Source organism: Coregonus lavaretus (genome assembly GCF_964263955.1).
Source record: "Coregonus lavaretus genome assembly, chromosome: 28".
Classification (NCBI taxonomy): Eukaryota; Metazoa; Chordata; class Actinopteri; order Salmoniformes; family Salmonidae; genus Coregonus; species Coregonus lavaretus.
The window spans coordinates 7,599,491-7,617,894 of NC_140015.1; the positions used below are offsets into that span (position 1 = coordinate 7,599,491).

The window sequence follows — 18,404 nt, forward strand, 5'->3', positions numbered from 1 at the left end:
GACCCACTCCAATTCGCATACCGCCCCAACAGATCCACAGATGACGCAATCGTAATCACACTCAACACTGCCCTTTCCCAACTGGACAAAAATAACACATACGTTAGAATGCTGTTCATTGACTACAGCTCAGTGTTCAACACCATAGTGCCCACAAAGCTCATCACTAAGCTAAAGACCCTGGGACTAAACACCTCCCTCTGAAACTGGATCCTGGACTTCCTGACGGGCCGCCCCCAGGTGGTAAGGGTAGGCAACAACACATCTGCCACACTGATCTTCAACACGGGGGCCCTTCAGGGGTGCGTGCTTAGTCCCCTCCTGTACTCCATGTTCACCCACAGCTGTTTGGCCAAGCACGACTCCAACACCATCATTAAGTTTGCTGACGACACAACAGTGGTAGGCCTGATCACCGACAACGATGAGCCAACCTATAGGGAGGAGCAAGACAAATGAGCTAATTTGAGCAAGACAAATGAGCTAATCGTGGACTATAGGAAAAGGAGGGCCGAACAGGCCCCCATTAACATTGACGGTGCTGAAGTGGAGGGGGTCGAGAGTTTCAAGTTCCTTGGTGTCCACATCACCAATAAACTATCATGGTCCAACCACACCAAGACAGTTGTGAAGAGGGCACGACAACACCTTTTCCCCCTCAGGACACTGAAAAGATTTGGCATGGGTCCCCAGATCTTCAAAAAGTTATACAGCTGCACCATAGAGAGCATCCTGACCGGTTGCATCACCGCCTGGTATGGCAACTGCTCGGCATGTGACCGTAAGGTGCTACAGAGGGTAGTGCGTACGGCCAAGTACATCACTGGTGCCAAGCTTCCTGCCATCCAGGACCTATATACTAGGCGGTAAGAGGAAGGCCCAAAAATGTGTCAAAGACTCCAGTCATCCAAGTCATAGACTGCTCTCTCTGCTACCGCACGGCAAGCGGTACCAGAGCGCCAAGTCCAGGACCAAAAGGCTCCTTAACAGCTTCTACCCCCAAGCCATAAGACTGCTGAACAATTAATCAAATGGCCACCTGGACTGTTTAAATTTTTACACTGCTGCTACTCACTGTTTATTATCTATGCATAGTCACTTTACAAATTATCTTGACGAACCTGTACCCCCGCACATTGACTCGGTACCGGTACCCCCTGTATATAGCCTCGTTAATGTTATGTAATTTTCTTGTGTTACTTTTTGATTTGATTTTTTACTTTAGTTTATTGAGTAAATATTTAAGTGTATATTTTTTAACTCTAAGTAAGCATTTCACGGTAAGGTCTAGACCTTTTGTATTCGGCGCATTTGACAAATAGAATTTGATTTGATTTGAGTCCCATTCCTGTCCACATTCATATCGGTCTAGGACACACGCACGCACACACTGAAATAGACCTTGCCTGTATCTTGTCATGGCTCCTACAGCAATGAGAAATTCACCAACCAATTACATTCTCTTCCCTTAGAATCTTCATCCCGTTGATCACATTTGGCATCACCATCATCTGCTGCACAGCCTTCTGTAAGGCCTTCCACCGGGCCCGTGAGGAGCAACTGGACCGGGAGGAGAGACGAGACAGGCCCTCCATCTATGTCATTCCTTTCCCCGCAGTATCTTATGACAATGAAGACATCCACAGGCCTCCTCGCTACAGCACCTCAGAGTTCTACAGCCCACCTCCTGCCTACAATGAGGTAATAGTCCGTCCTAAACATGAGGTGCAAATTGTACCGTACAGTGGGGTTTACAACTTTAAAATGACGTTTTATTCACACTTTTTGAGTAAAACACTGTATTGTAACTATTTTGGAATCTCAGTGTTTCTCATCTATTCATCCACTTCTGATCTCATTTTTTCTAGGTGGAGATGAAGCCAGACTTTATCCACACAGAGCTTCCTCCAGCCTACTCTGAGGTCTCCAACACACCTGTTTCCCCCCTGCAACCTTACTCGGCGCCTCCTGAACCCCAACCATAGGACCGTACCACCTTGGGAAGCCTGTGAGGGGGAGGCCTGAGGCCACAGACTCTAAGGGATAAATAGCACAGAATATGGCACATACTGTATGTGGAGTGGGGATCCTGAAGCTGGACATGGATACCCCAGAGACTTGGTCCTTGGGATTATGGAAAGGGGGTGTGAGGTGGAAGGTTTGGAGACCATAAAGAAAAGCAATTTATGACTTCAGCAGGGGTTTGGACGTCTATGAAAGTGTGTACTGCAAAGCAGAAGTTGGGGACAAGAGATCGAATGGGGTTGTGTAGTAGCTATAGCTACCAATCTGTACATACCAGTGTGTAAATTATTTCAAATCGTATTTTTCAAAGTGTAACTCAGAATAGTTTATTAATATTATTATAATAAATAAATAATACTTATCAGTGTCATGGACCTTGTTATTTGAACTTTTTTGACATTGGGAATAAAGATTCCAAGATGGCGTAGCAGCACGGTTGTGTTTTCTGTAGTGTCCTTGCCAGTTTTTTAATTTAATTTTTGGTCTATTTTGTATATATTTCTCAATTTAACTTTTAATGCTTTAACTAAATAAATATACTTTCCTGCAACCCGCCTCACCCAACGTGGAAAGGATTACATTATTTATTTATAACTTTTATCAAGAACCTTAAGCTGAAACTAGTCTAGCTGTAACCGAATGGCTGTGGTAGCCAGCTAGCTAGCTACTTGCTATTAGCCACGGTTAGCGTCTTCACCATTGTCCGTGGCCTGCACTACCCACCAGCCAGCTCTAGCTCTATCCTGGACAATTTGTCTGCCAGTCTGCACAGTGTGCTATCGACCCAGAGCATATAGGATTTTCTGCCGGAATCACTGGACCTCTAACACCGGATCATCACAACCAGCTGGCTGCAACCAAATGGCTGTTGTCGTTGGCTAATTACCATTTTCCCTTAGCAAGCACCAGTTAGCCTTGAGCTAGCCTCGAGCCAGGCCCATCTCCCGGCTATCTACCTCTCTGTCAACCGGACGGGACCTCCTAGTGTTGACACGGAGCCCCGCCGATCCAACACGACTGGTTTGCCGACGAAATCGTCTGATGTGGTTTCAACAGGCTTCCTGTTACGACGTCGACCACAAAGATCCATCTGCTAGCCCCGGCCCGCTAGCACACGCAAGCCGGGCCTCTTGCTCGCCAGTGCTGTAGCAGCCCCCGAACTACCTCCGAACTCTCCTATTGCTGTTCACCGGACCTTATGATAACTCAGCTATACAGCTGATGCCTGCTGGACTGTTCCTTTATACGTTACCGCATCCTGTTTATGTTTAGCCTCAGCACAAACTTTGTCGCCATTACCAGCTGTTGTCTTAGCTCTCTCGAATAACACCTGTGATTGCTTTATGCCTCTCTCCCATGTCAATATGCCTTGCTTATTGCTGTTTAGTTTATTTCTTATTGTTCTATTTCACTGTAGAGCCCCCAGCCCAGCTCAACCTGCCTTAGACAGCTCCTTTGTCCCACCCCCCCATACAAGCGGAGACCGACTCAATCGGTGCCTCCAGTGATGCTATCTCTTTCATTGTTACCCAAAGCTTAGGTTTACCTCCACTGTACTCATATCCTTCCATATCCTTGTCTGTACATAATGCCCTGAATCTATTCTACAACGCCCGGAAATCTGCCCCTTTTATTCTTTGTTCCCAACGCACTAGAATACCAGTTCTTAAAGCCTTTAGCCGTATCCTTATTCTACTCCTCCTCTGTTCCTCTGGTGATGTAAAGGTTAACCCAGGCCCTGTAGCCCCCAGTATCACTCCTACTCCCCAGGCGTTATCATTTGTTGACTTCTGTAACCGTAAAAGCCTTGTTTTTTTGCACGTTAACATACGAAGCCTCCTCCCTAAGTTTGAGTTATTCACTGCATTAGCACACTCCGCCAACCCTGATGTTCTAGCAGTGTCTGAATCCTGGCTTAGGAAGGCCACCAAAAATTCAGAAATGTCCATCCCCAACTACAACATTTTCCATCTCGATAGAACTGCCAAAGGGGGTGGGGTTGCAATCTACTGTAGAGATAGCCTGCAGAGCTCTATCATACTATCTAGGTCTGTGCCCAAACAGTTTGAGCTTCTACTTCTAAAAATCCACCTTTCCAGAAATAAGTCTCTCACTGTTGCCGCTTGCTACAGACCCCCATCAGCCCCGAGCTGTGCACTGGATACCATATGTGAACTGATTGCCCCCCATCTATCTTCAGAGTTCGTACTGCTTGGTGACCTAAACTGGGATATGCTTAACACCCCGGCAAACCTACAATCTAAACTAGATGCCCTCAATCTCACACAAATGATCAACGAATTTACCAGGTACAACCCAAAATCTGTAAACATGGGCACCCTCATAGATATCATCCTGACAAATTTACCCTCTAAATACACCTCCACTGTCTTCGACCAGGATTTCAGCGATCACTGCCTTATTGCCTGCGTCCTTAATGGGTCCGCGGTCAAACGACCACCCCTCATCACTGTCAAACGCTCCCTAAAACACTTTAGCGAGCAGGCCTTTCTAATTGACCTGGCCCGGTATCCTGGATGGATATTGACCTCATTCTGTCAGTAGAGGATGCCTGGTTGTTCTTTAAAAGTGCTTTCGTCTCAATCTTAAATAAGCATGTCCCATTCAAAAAATTCAGAACTAAGAACAGATATAGCCCCTGGTTCTCCTCAGACTTGACTGCCCTTGACCAGCACAAAAACATCATGTGGCGTACTGCATTAGCATCGAACAGCCCCCGCGATATGCTACTTTTCAGGGAAGTCAGGAACCAATATACACAATCAGTTAGGAAAGCAAAGGCTAGCTTTTTTAAACAGAAATGTGCATCCTGTAGCACTAACTCCAAAAAGTTTTGGGACACTGTAAAGTCCATGGAGAATAAGAGCACCTCCTCCCAACTGCCCACTGCACTGAGGCTTGGAAACACTGTCACCACCGATAAATCTACAATAATCGAGAATTTCAACAAGCATTTTGCTACGGCTGGCCATGCTTTCCACCTGGCTACCCCTACCCCGGCCACCAGCTCTGCACCCTCCGCTGCAACTTGCCCATGCCCCCCCCCCCCCCCCCCCAAGTTAACAAACAGATCACTGACCATTTCGAATCCCACCGTACCTTCTCCGCTATGCAATCCAGTTTCCGAGCTGGTCATGGGTGCACCTCAGCCACGCTCAAGGTCCTAAACGATATTATAACCGCGATCGATAAAAGACAGTACTGCGCAGCCGTCTTCATCGACCTGGCCAAGGCTTTCGACTCTGTCAACCACCGCATTCTTATTGACAGACTAAATAGCCTTGGTTTCTCAAATGACTGTCTCGCCTGGTTCACCAACTACTTCTCAGATAGAGTTCAATGTGTCAAATCGGAGGGCCTGTTGTCTGGACCTCTGGCAGTCTCTATGGGGGTACCACAGGGTTCAATTCTCGGGCCGACTCTATTCTCTGTTTATATCAATGATGTTGCTCTTGCTGCTGGTGACGCTCGGATCCACCTCTATGTGGACGACACCATTTTGTACACATCTGGCCCTTCATTGGACACTGTGTTAACAAACCTTCAACCAATCTTCAACGCTATACAACACTCCTTCCGTAGCCTCCAACTGCTCTTATACACTAGTAAAACTAAATGCATGCTCTTCAACCGAACGCTGCTATCGGCGGGTCTGACCTAGAGTATGTGGACAACTACAAATACGTAGGTGTCTGGTTAGACTGTAAACTCTTCTTCCAGACTCACATTAAGCATCTCCAATCAAAAGTTAGATCTAGAATCGGCTTCCTATTTCGCAACAAAGCCTCCTTTACTGATGCTGCCAAACATGCCCTCGTAAAATTGACTATCCTACCGATCCTTGACTTTGGCGATGTCATTTACAAAATAGCCTCCAACACTCTACTCAGCAAATTGGATATAGTCTATCACAGTGACATCCGTTTTGTCACCAAAGCCCCATATACTACCCACCATTGTGACCTGTACGCTCTTGTTGGCTGGCCCTCACTACATATTCGTCGATATACCCACTGGCTCCAGGTCATCTATAAATCACTGTTAGGCAAATCCCTGTCTTATCTTAGCTCACTGGTCACCATAGCAACACCCACCCATAGTCTGCGCTCCAGCAGGTATATCTCACTGGTCATCCCCAAAGCCAACACCTCCTTTGGCCGTCATTCCTTCCAGTTCTCTGCTGCCAATGACTGGAACGAACTGCAAAAATCTCTGAAGCTGAAGACTCTTATCTCCCTCACTAACTTTAGGCGTCAGTTGTCAGAGCAGCTTACCGATCACTGCACCTGTACACAGCCCATCTGTAATTAGCCCATCCAACTACCTCATATTACATTTTAGTCATTTAGCAGATGCTCTTATCCAGAGCGACTTACAGTTAGTGAATACATATTTATTTATTATACTGGCCCCCCGTGGGAATCAAACCCACAACCCTGGCATTGCAAACGCCATGCTCTATCAACTGAGCTACATCCCTGCCAGCCATTCCCTCCCCTACCCTGTTGTGCGCCGCCCATGAGTCTCCCGGTCGGCTGCGACAGAGCCTGGATTCGAACCAGGATCTCTAGTGGCACAGTTAGCACTGCGATGCAGTGCCTTAGACCACTGCGCCACTCAGGAGTACAATGTATATTGTTATTTATTTTGGTAATTTGCACCCCAGTATCTCTATTTGCACATCATCTTTTGCACATCTATCATTCCAGTGTTAACACGAAATTGTAACTATTTTGAACTATGGCCTATTTATTGCCTTACCTCCACAATTTACTACATTCGCACACACTGTATATATATTTTCTGTTGTATTTTTGACTTTATGTTTTGTTTACCCCATATGTAACTCTGTGTTGTTGTTTTGATCGCACTGATTTGCTTTATCTTGGCCAGGTCGCAGTTGTAAATGAGAACTTGTTCTCAACTGGCTTACCTGGTTAAATAAAGGTTAAATAAAAAAATTAAAATAGTATAAAGCGCATTCGGAAAGTACTTTTTCCACATTTTGTGAAGTTACAGCCTTATTATAAAATTGATTAAATAAAAATCTGTCCTCTTCATTCTACACACAATACCCCATAATGGCAAAGCAAAAACAGGTTTTTAGAATTTTTTTCAAATGTATTAAAAATAAAAAACTGAAATACTTATTTATTCAGACCTTTTGCCATGAGACTCGAGCTCATGTATTGAGCTCAGGTACATCTTGTTTCCATAGATCATCCTTGAGATGTTTTGACAACTTGATTGGAGTCCACCTGTTGTAAATTCAATTGATTGGACATGATTTGGAAAGGCACACACCTGTCTATATAAGGTCCCACATTTGACAGAGCATGTCAGAGCAAAAAACAAGCCTTGAGGTCGAAGGAATTGTCCATAGAGCTTTTAGACTGGTTGAGTCGAGGCACATATCTGGGAAAGGGTACCAAAACATTTCTGGAGCATTGAAGGTCCCCAAGAACACCATTCTTAAATGGAAGAAGTTTGGAACCACCAATATTGTTCCTAGAGCTGGCCGCCCAGCCAAACTGAGCAATCGGGGGAGAAGGGCCTTGGTGAACAAGAACCCGATGGTCATTCTGACAGAGCTCTAGAGTTCCTCTGTGGAGATGGGAGAACCTTCCAGAAGGACAACCATCTCTGTAGCACTCCACCTATCAGGATTTTATGGTAGAGTGGCCAAACGGAAGCCACTCCTCAGTAAAAGGCACATGACAGCCCGCTTGGAGTTTGCCAAAAGGTACATAAAGACACTCAGACCATGAGAACCAAGATTCTCTGGTCTGATGAAACCAATATTGAACTCTTTGGCCTGAAAACCAAATGTCACATCTGGAGGAAACATGGCACCATCCCTACGGTGAAGCATGGTGGTGGCAGCATCATGCTGTGAGGATGTTTTTCAGCGGCAGGGACTGGGAAACTAGTCAGGATCGACAGAAAGATGAACAGAGCAAAGTACAGAGAGATCCTTGATGAAAACCTGCTCCAGAGTGCTCAGGACCTCAGACTGGGGCGAAGGTTCACCTTCCAACAGGACAATGACCCTAAGCACACAGCCAAGACAATGCAGGAGTGGCTTCGGGACAAGTCTCTGAATGTCCTTGAGTGGCCCAGCCAGAGCCCGGATTTAAACCCGATCTAACATCTCTGGAGAGACCTGAAAATAGCTGTGCAGCGACACTCCCCATCCAACCTGACAGAGCTTGAGAGGATCTGCAGAGAAGAATGGGAGAAACTCCACTAATACAGGTGTGCCAAGCTTGTAGCGTCATACCCAAGAAGACTCGAGGCTGTAATTGCTGCAAAAGGTGATTCAACAAAGTTCTGAGTAAATGGTCTGAATACTTATGTAAATATAATATTACAGTTGTTAAAAATAAAATAAAAAATGTGCAAGAAAATCTAAAAATCTGTTTTTGCTTTGTCATTATGGGGTATTGTGTGTAGCTTGATGGGGGGGGGGGGAACAATTTAATCAATTTTAGAATAAGGCTGTAATGTAACAACATGTGGACAAAGTCAAGGGGTCTGAATACTTTCCGAATGCACTGTAATACTTGTGAATGTTTAAGTGTTTTTAATGGCATGGGAGTTCAAAGTCCAGTTCACAACACAGTGTTTGTACTGAGACGTGAGGTGCAGTGAGCGTGACTTATTTTCTCCTATCTGCATTTGAGTCGACAGAACAGAACGAGCTGAAACCTACCTGGTGGCTGGCTACAGTACTAGGTGCAAAAGTTACAGTAGTGTAACAACGGTGTAACAGTTATAGGTATAACAAGAACAACATTACATGGTTACAATGGAGGGGACGAATGTAATAGATTTTCAGGGGGCAAAGTGCACCTTAATGAGTTGTGTCTGTTCTACAGAAGCACTTCAATGGAAACAAAGCATAAAACACACCCATGTTTCTGCCTGGTGTGATCTGACTAAAGAGTAGTAAACATTCACAACTGTGGGGAATCCAGTGATGCCATTTTTTTTTCGAACATCATCAAACAAGGCTAAGGAGATGGCAACACGTGACCATAACAGGTAATAAAGAAAGATACAGTATTTTATTTCAATATTAGACAAATTGGCACTGTTACATGAAATTGATAGGGTGAAGGAATTTGACATAACGTACGTAACTACATGATATTGGTTTATATAATGATTTTGACTGTGGTCAGTGCTGTGTCAAAATGGTTTCTCAGGCCTTGTTACGAGACTTTTCACGGGTCTGCTTTTTGAGCTGTTTCTTCAGAGCTAGGAGGTCCATGTTGAGAATACGGTGCAGAACTGTCGAGGCACACAGGATTCCTCCGTGCAAAGCACCGGCCATCCCGTTACAGAACACGTCCTGGCCTGGGGTTCAGAACAAGATAAAGGGTTTGCTGATATGAAAACTACTGACGGTAAGTTTGTACAATGTGTAGAACCGTCTAGCATAGACCAGAAATAGTATTATCCATGGAAGTTCCTTAAAATGACTTTCAGTTCTTGCATATTATTCTACTGACTAACTCATTGAACTGCCTCAGTCAAGCATCACCTTGTGCTGCCTTTGTGACCAATGTACTCAAATACAACTCAAATACTAGCACAGTGATCAATTTCTCTCTCACTGGTGAGGTAGAGTCCATTGACGGGCGTGGTGGGTCGGGTTCTGGCCACCGTCTCTGGGCTGAAGCGGTCCAGGTTGTGTTCAGCCCCATACATCTCCCCACGCGGGGCGCCCAGGTAGTGCATGTTGGTCAGGGGCGTGGAAGCCTCCATATACACCACCTATAGAGAGACACAAGGTACCCAGTGAGCAGAATTGGTTGAAAGATGTTTTATCAATGACTTTCAACCAAAAATACGTCTTTTCAACGTCTTTTCAACATCTTGTGCTGGTATCATTACAATTGGACTTTTACTTTATTGCCTCAAATAAGACTTGATTTCAATCACAATGAACAAATTATAATGCCTCTTTGGATTGTCCAAGAAACTCTACTCTACTGTATACATCAGTAAATTTAATATGACAATATATTTTGGCAAGATTTTCAAAGTACCTTATCCCTGAGCTGAGGGAAGACGACCAATGCCCAGTCTAGGAGCTCATCTTCAGGTCTTTGTAATCGGACCCTCTCTTGTTTAGCTTGGTATCTTTCCAGTCCTCATACCACTCAAACTCAGCCATGGTCAAGATAGTCATACAGGACTTCCCTGGAGGTGGAGAGAGAGTCTTAGAACACAATCATTTGAACTATGCATAATTAATTAATTATTTATTTTATTTTATTTAACCTTTATTTAACTAGGCAAGTCAGTTAAGAACAAATTCTTATTTACAATGACGGCCTACACCGGCCAAACCCGGCCAAAGACCTCAAAAAAAAAATTGTAGACCTCCACAAGTCTGGTTCATCCTTGGGAGCAATTTCCAAACGCCTGAAGGTACCACGTTCATCTGTACAAACAATAGTACTCAAGTGTAAACACCATGGGACCACGCAGCCGTCATAACGCTCAGGAAGGAGACGCGTTCTGTCGCCTAGAGATGAACGTACTTTGGGACAAAAAGTGCAAATCAAGCCCACAACAACAGCAAAGGACCTTGTGAAGATGCTGGAGGAAACAGGTACAAAAGTATCTATATCCACAGTAAAACAAGTCCTATGTCGACATAACCTGAAAGGCCGCTCAGCAAGGAAGAAGCCACTGCTCCAAAACCGCCATAAAAAAGCCAGACTACGGTTTGCAACTGCACATGGGGACAAAGATCGTACTTTCTGGAGAAATGTCCTCTGGTCTGATGAAGCAAAAATATAACTGTTTGGCCATAATGACCATCGTTATGTTTGGAGGAAAAAGGGGGTTGCTTGCAAGCCAAAGAACACCATCCCAACCGTGAAGCACGGGGGTGGCAGCATCATGCTGTGGGGGTGCTTTGCTGCAGGAGGGACTGGTGCACTTCACAAAATAGATGGCATCATGAGGAAGGAAAATTATGTGGATATATTGAAGCAACATCTCAAGACATCAGTCAGGAAGTTAAAGCTTGGTCGCAAATGAGTCTTCCAAATGGACAATGACCCCAAGCATACTTCCAAAGTTGTGGCAAAATGGCTTAAGGACAACAAAGTCAAGGTATTGGAGTGGCCATCAAAAAGCCCTGACCTCAATCCTATAGAACATTTGTGGGCAGAACTGAAAAAGCGTGTGCGAGCAAGGAGGCCTACAAACCTGGCCAAAATTCACCCAATGTACTGTGGGAAGCTTGTGGAAGGCTACCCGAAACATTTGACCCAAGTTAAACAATTTAAAGGCAATGCTACCAAATACTAATTGAGTGTATGTAAATTTCTGACCCACTGGGAATGTGATGAAAGAAATAAAAGCTGAAAGAAATCATTCTCGCTACTATTATTCTGACATTTCACATTCTTAAAATAAAGTGGTGATCCTAACTGACCTAAGACAGTGAATTTTTACTAGGATTAAATGTCAGGAATTGTGAAAAACTGAGTTTAAATGTATTTGGCTAAGGTGTATGTAAAATCCGACTTCAACTGTACTCTTAAATAAGACTACATGTGATTTTAAAAAAAGGCATATAATACTGTGGTTAACGCCCTTAAAGTATAAGATGTCTGGGAACATAGAACACATCTGATTAGTCCAAATTAGTCAAACACTGTCTACTCGTCACATGTTTTCTCATGTTTCAACCTGTTTCCTGATGTTTCAGTAAAAGTTCAGCATGGTTAGAGTTCAGTACAATTCATGACCACCACCACTCACTCGGCTTGGGGGCAGGAACTTCTCAAAGGTGTTGAAGATGCCAGCGTTGGAGATGACCACTGGAGCCAACACCTCCACCTCCTCCTGCCCTTTCCTTACCATCACACCTGACAACCAGAGGTCAGGGGTCATAGGCCAACTACTCACTTTACAATGAGTCTAATGTAATGCCAAAGACTCCCATAGAAGATGGTCAACAGTAAGCATATCTAATAGTAAAACGAGTCATTGCTTTAGTGCTTTCCCCCCTGAACTAGATACTGACCATACACTGAGCCCTCCTCATTCAGAAGGACCCTCTGTACAGGGGCTCTGACCAGCACAGCGCCACCTGCCTTCCGGATGACTGGGATGATGTGGAAGGCGATCTCACTGGCCCCTCCAATGGGGTAGTAGGCTCCCCTCTTATAGTGCTGCAGCAGTAGAGTATTCATTAGGAAACTGGATTCCTTAGGGGGAACACCTACCAGCAGGGGAAACACAGTCAGGGACATCAAATTAAATGTCACATAACAGCACTCAATTGTATGTTCTAGGACTAGGTTGTAAACTAGCAAGAGTGTGTCAGTTCAGTTCGGAAAATAGTTGTCCAATAAAAACGTATTGGAATTCACCCTGGGAGTGGAAGTGTATAGGGACTGACCATAGACGAGGTATGCGAAGAGGGCGTGTAGGTCTTTGTTCTTGGTCAGAGTGGCCATCTTCTCTGTGTGTTTGGTGATGGCCATGCGGAACACTGAGGAGATGCGCTCTAATAGGCCGGTCCGAGCCAGGAAGTGTACCAGCCAAATGGGCATCATCTTGAGGCCGGCCAGGAGATTGATGCGACGAGCTGCCTTCTGCAGCATGGGGAGACATGAGAGGGGTTATAATCACACATACACACACACACACGCACACACAGTACCTTCATATACTTGAAATATTCATTCAAGGCCTCCACATCATCAGGAAACTGCCTCTTCAGCCTCTCTGCCATCTCCGTCTTCCCAGAGAGGATGTGGTAGTCCCTGCGGCCTTCACCCTGACCTAGGATCAGTGTGTCAAAGTGCTGCTCCATCCTGGTGAACTGGATCTGACCTTCACTGATCTGGTCCAGGGCCACACGAAACATGCTGTTCTCATGGAGCTGGCCCAGGTAGTGGATCCCTGACGGAGGTGGAGGTGGTGAGAGAATATTTTCTGGATCATTTGTGTATGTATTAGAAGCTTATCCTACCCAATGATCCTCCCTTATGATTGTGCCTAGATTGAGTTGATCAAACACCACTTACTTCTTGCTTAATCTCTGCAACCCTGAACCAACTCTTGCGTGAGCGCTGGCCTCTGGCCGTCTGTCACCACTCACCAGAGACTAGTTTTCGCTTTGTAAGTACTCAATGAAACAAGCTCTGCTTTTTCACTGAGATGAACAAACAAGAGGAACCTTACCAGACCGATCAACTTGAGTACATATCCATTTCTGGATTGGGTTACTGTGTACAATGTAAAATCTACAATGTACATACACATTAAGGCCCTATTGAGTGTAGTCCATGGTCGGTTCGGTCACAGAGGCTCTTACCTACGTCAAACTCAAAGCCCTGGTTCTGTGAGTGCAGCCTACAGCCTAGTCATGCTGTTCTAGAACCACAACCCGCTTCCCTGCTTTGGCTAGAACCGCCGCTGCTGTCAGACCACCGATGCCGCTGCCAATCACTATAGCGTCAAGGTTCTCCGGGACACGGTCCATTCTGTAACCTGGAAATGTTGATAGGGGAGGGGGGTGCGTTAATATCATCATAGACATAGGCAGAAAGAGGATATCATATTCATAAGTGAAGTGTGTTTGTGTACTTTCTGCTCTGTCGTTTTCACGTTAGTGTTGAAGTCGATTCTTAAAACAATAATTCAGAATAACATCAAAGTGATTTAGACAGACATTCACTGGGGAATCAACCAGTCTGGCAGAAACTTGACGCAACATGAATGCACTTTTTCCTTTTTCATCATCCACTCACAAAAAAAAGGTATTTAAGGAAATGTTGAACTCAAATGTGATATTTCCAAGAGCTAAGTTTGTCACACCTTGCACATGCCTCACACCCATTGTTTTAATATGTCATTCAAATGCTTAGTCATATTTGTACCCTTGTAAAGTTAGGGTATTGCAGTCAAGTAACCATTCATTGTTTAAGCACATAATGTTGAAGCTTACAGTATATCAGGTATGGCCTTTTCAGACAGATCAGATTTTACATTGTATATAGTAACCCAATCCAGATATGGTCTCTTCCAGTCATAGCATGTCATCATTTTCAACAGCGGTTCAAAAACACAGCTAACTATTCCCCCATCTTACTTAGTGAAAATGTCAGCAAACAACAACATTGAGTCCTGTAGCCATGACAACCATGACTCACCTTTCTTCAGCACCTCTCTCTGCTTCTTGTCTGTCACCAACGGCCCCGGTGGTCGCAGACACTCCTGGGAAAATACCCTCTTTCTCTTGGAATAATTTAGGATGTAGATGGTCACCCAGGCCACCACCAGAGCAGTGGACACACCTAGCAGCACTGGCCACATCCCAGACAGGTCGGCAGGAGGTTACAGGCACAGGGAGCACAGTTATCCGTCACGTCCTGAAGGGAACACCTATGTTTGTTGGAACTGTTTTTAGTATTGTGTTCGTTTGTTGGTAGATGCCTGAAAGTCCTGAGCTGGAAAATAACCTAAAGATACCTGACCTTCTCTGCCCTACAAAGGCAAAGGGATTCCCTGTCTGTTGCAGAAGAGACTGAAGGTTGAAGCAGTGGGGGAACTGAGGGATGGAAAGAAATAATATAATTATATATATAGAAAACAGCCACCATTTGTGCTTTAGCCTTTGGGCATGAGGAGTGTCAATGGGCAGGGCTCTTAGAAACCCAGGGGGACTGTTTCTATCAATATTATGTGATGAGGCATTGACCATCTAATGTTTTATGCTAGTTTAATTGAATATCAGTTCTTTGGAACAATCCATTTTTTTTAGTGAAAGTCATTATGGCTCGAAATGCATATCATCCTGATAAGTTATCATGGGCTTGGCCACCACATTTTTTCTTAACACTGGAAATCCCTTGGACGTGGGCCTTCTAAAAAGTGGGAGAGTTTCTGTTGTTTCCTAAACCCCCTAATAAATGTAGCTTTACTGGGATGCTCTTTGATCCTTCCATAGAATCAGACGTCAATTTGGTCTCATTGATTTTATACGTTTAATTGTGGACATCATCAAATGTATAGTTCATTTTCCTATAAACAACACACTGTTACTGTAGTTAGCGTTTGCCTCTAGTCTACTGTATATCTACATTCACAGTCTGTCATTTACAGTACGTCTAGAAAATGTGACTGATACACAGTCAAATACAGAAGCTTCTTGAAATCCTTAAATCGTGAATCTCCAAACTCATATTCTTGGTATTTGAAAATGCCATGGATACATGTGAGCATCATATAAAGTAGAAACCATACTAAAAGGAAGAAACTATGACCTTAAACTCATCTAGAGGACACAAACTTGTCATTGTTGTGTGTCATGTGTCATTCCTCTGGCTGGGTCGTATTCATTAGGGCACATTACAGCTAAATGTTCCGCAACAGAAAACGAAAACAAGCGTATCCTATTGGAAAAGTACAGAGTACCTCCTCAGTCCATTTCTGTTTCGTGTCTAGTGAATACGACCCAGAACTCTGGGTTCATCTGCCTTTAGCTTTCTCTTCCCAAACTAATTATCACCAAATTTCCCAAAGCCTGGGGTGCATCGATTTCAACTGATCCAATAGACCATGCATCCTGTACTACTGCATCACAAGATCCTCTGTTATTAAAGTGTAATAAAAAGGCCTGCCCAGTTTGACAAGTAAATGGCTCCAGAATTTTAATTTTACGAAATGGTAACCAACAGCAAGGAACACATCAAGTACAATTCTGGAGACATTTACTTGTCAAACGGGTGTGTACTGTACTGTAAAGTATTTCTATGAAATAAAAGAGAAATAAGGCTTTTGACACTGCAAAAACATACAGTTCTATGAAAAAGTATTTGCCCCTTTTCTAATTTTCTCTACTTTTGCATATTTGTGATACTGAATGTTATCAGATCTTCAACCAAAACCTAATATTAGATAAAGGGAACATAAGTGAACAAATAACACAACAATTACATATTTATTTAATTTATTTCATAAACAAAGTTATGCAACACCCAATTCCTCTGTGTGAAAAAGTAATTGCCCCCTTACACTCAATAACTGGTTGTGCCACCTTTAGCTGCAATGACTCCAACCAAATGCTGCTTTAACTCAGTGACGTATGGGTTTTCAAGCATGAGCTGCTCGTTTCAAGTCCTGCCACAACATCTCAATTGGGATTAGGTCTGGACTTCTGACTAGGCCATTCCAAAACTTCCAATTTGTTGCTTTTTAGCAATTTTCATGTAGACTTGATTGTGTGTTTTGGATCATTGTCTTGCTGCATGACCCAGCTGCGCTTCAGCTTCAGCTCACAGACGGATGGTCTGACATTCTCCTGTAGAATTCTCTGATACAGAGCAGAATTCATGGTTCCTTCTATTGCCGTCACTGAGTTAAAGCAGTTCTGCATGGAAGAGTGGGCCAAAATTCCTCCACAGCGACGTGAGAGACTGATCAACAACTACAGGAAGCATTTGGTTGGAGTCATTGCAGCTAAAGGTGGCACAACCAGTTATTGAGTGTAAGGGGGCAATTACTTTTTCACACAGGGGAATTGGGTGTTGCGTAACTTTGTTTATGAAATAAATATGTAATTGTTGTGTTATTTGTTCACTTATGTTCCCTTTATCTAATATTAGGTTTTGGCTGAAGATCTGATAACATTCAGTATCACAAATATGAAAAAGTAGAGAAAATTAGAAAGGGGGCAAATACTTTTTAATAGAACTGTATATAAAAGGTATCTGTGTAGTCACATAAATAAAGGTTTTACTTAAGAGTACATCTATCATACACATCTCTCTATGTATCTACACGCTATCTTCAAATGATTGATATGTTTTATGTTCACACCTTAGTGGCTTGCCTTTTTTAAATGATAGAAAAGAATACCCCAACAGTAGGTGTCAAAAAGTGTCTCAACTTGAACGCCCCATACAAAAAAATAGAATGTGGTAATAAAAATAGAATTTGGGGAATAAGACAGCTGGCTCTCTTTGAGTGAGTGTGTGTCTGTGTGCATGTGTGTGACACTCTGGCTCTATGGACGTTTATAATTGAGCCAGGGTTGTTCATTTTCATGTGTTTGGGTGTATTTCATTTGGTGGTGTTGGGGATGGGTGAGTTTCATTTTGTTTGTGTCAGGTGGTGATTGGTCGATGACTCCCAATCGGAGGTAACGAGTGTCAGCTGTCGGCTCGTTATCTCTGATTGGGAGCCATATATATTCTGTGTGTGTTCTCCTTTGTGTTGTGGGTTATTGTTTCTTTGTTGCTGTTTGTCGTATTTCAGTATAGAACTTCACGTATCGTCTTTGGTTGTTTTTCGTGGTTGCTTTGATTAATAAAGTCATCATGTTCACTCGCAACGCTGCGCATTGGTCCAATCCTTCAGACGATCGTGACAGAATAACCCACCACAAGAGGACCAAGCGGCGTAACAAGCGGCAACAGGACCTACCTACGCAGGATTTATGGACGCCTCCTAAGGATTTTTGGACATGGGAGGAGATTCGGGCTGGAAAGGGTCCTTGGGCACAACCGGAGGAATATCACCGCCCTCGTGAAGAGCTGGAGGCAGCCAATGCCGAGAGGAGGTGGTATGAGGAAGAATATCACCGCCCTCGTGAAGAGCTGGAGGCAGCTGCAGCCGAGAGGAGGTGGTATGAAGAGGAAGCGCGGAGTCGAGGCTGGAAGCCCGTGGTTACTCCCCAAAAATTTTTTGGGGGGGGGCACATGGCTTGGGCGCCTGGGCAGCAGGAGGCTGCCACAGGTAGAGCTGGAGAGAAGGCTATCGGATTACGGGAGCCATTGGCGAGTAGAGGGAGGGAAGTTGTTGTGGCACGGCATGAGAGACTGAAGTGTGTTCCCAGTCTGGTCCGGTCCGTTCTTGATCCCCAGTTAAGGCCAGTGGTGGGTGTTCCCGGTACGGACCGGTCTGTTCCTACTCCACGCACCAGGTCCACGATGTGCGTCGCCAGCCCGGCCCGGCCTGTTCCGGCCACTCGCACCAGGGATAAGGTGCGCGTCGCCAGCCCAGCTCGGCCTGTTCCTGCTCCACGCACGAATCCTACGGGGTGCGTCACCAGTCGGCCAGAGTCTGCCGTCTGCCCAACGGCGCCTGAACTGGCCGTCTGCCCAACGGCGCCTGAACTGCCCGTCGGCCCTATGGCGTCTGAACTGCCCGTCTGTCAAGCGCTGCATAAGCCGCCCGTCTGTACTGAGCCTGCAAAGCCGCCCGTCTGCCATGAGCCTTCAGAGCCGTCCGCCAGATCGGAGCCGCTAGTGCCTTCCGCCAGACAGGAGCCGCTAGAGCCTTCCGCCAGACAGAATCATACACCTGCTATGGAATCAGCA

The 18,404-nt window shown here is 44.7% G+C and overlaps 1 pseudogene across 1 annotated transcript; it reads right to left on the reverse strand.

Annotated features, from left to right (window-relative positions):
• Nucleotides 1–9,250: 9,250 nt before the first annotated feature.
• On the reverse strand, nucleotides 9,251–14,397 carry LOC311103857 (all-trans-retinol 13,14-reductase-like; annotated as a pseudogene). Its single transcript has 9 exons — nucleotides 14,235–14,397; nucleotides 13,397–13,572; nucleotides 12,740–12,981; nucleotides 12,476–12,671; nucleotides 12,098–12,295; nucleotides 11,833–11,939; nucleotides 10,101–10,273; nucleotides 9,666–9,825; nucleotides 9,251–9,405 (listed from the first exon to the last, which is right to left on the reverse strand). The product of its transcript is annotated as an all-trans-retinol 13,14-reductase-like (transcript).
• Nucleotides 14,398–18,404: the final 4,007 nt, after the last annotated feature.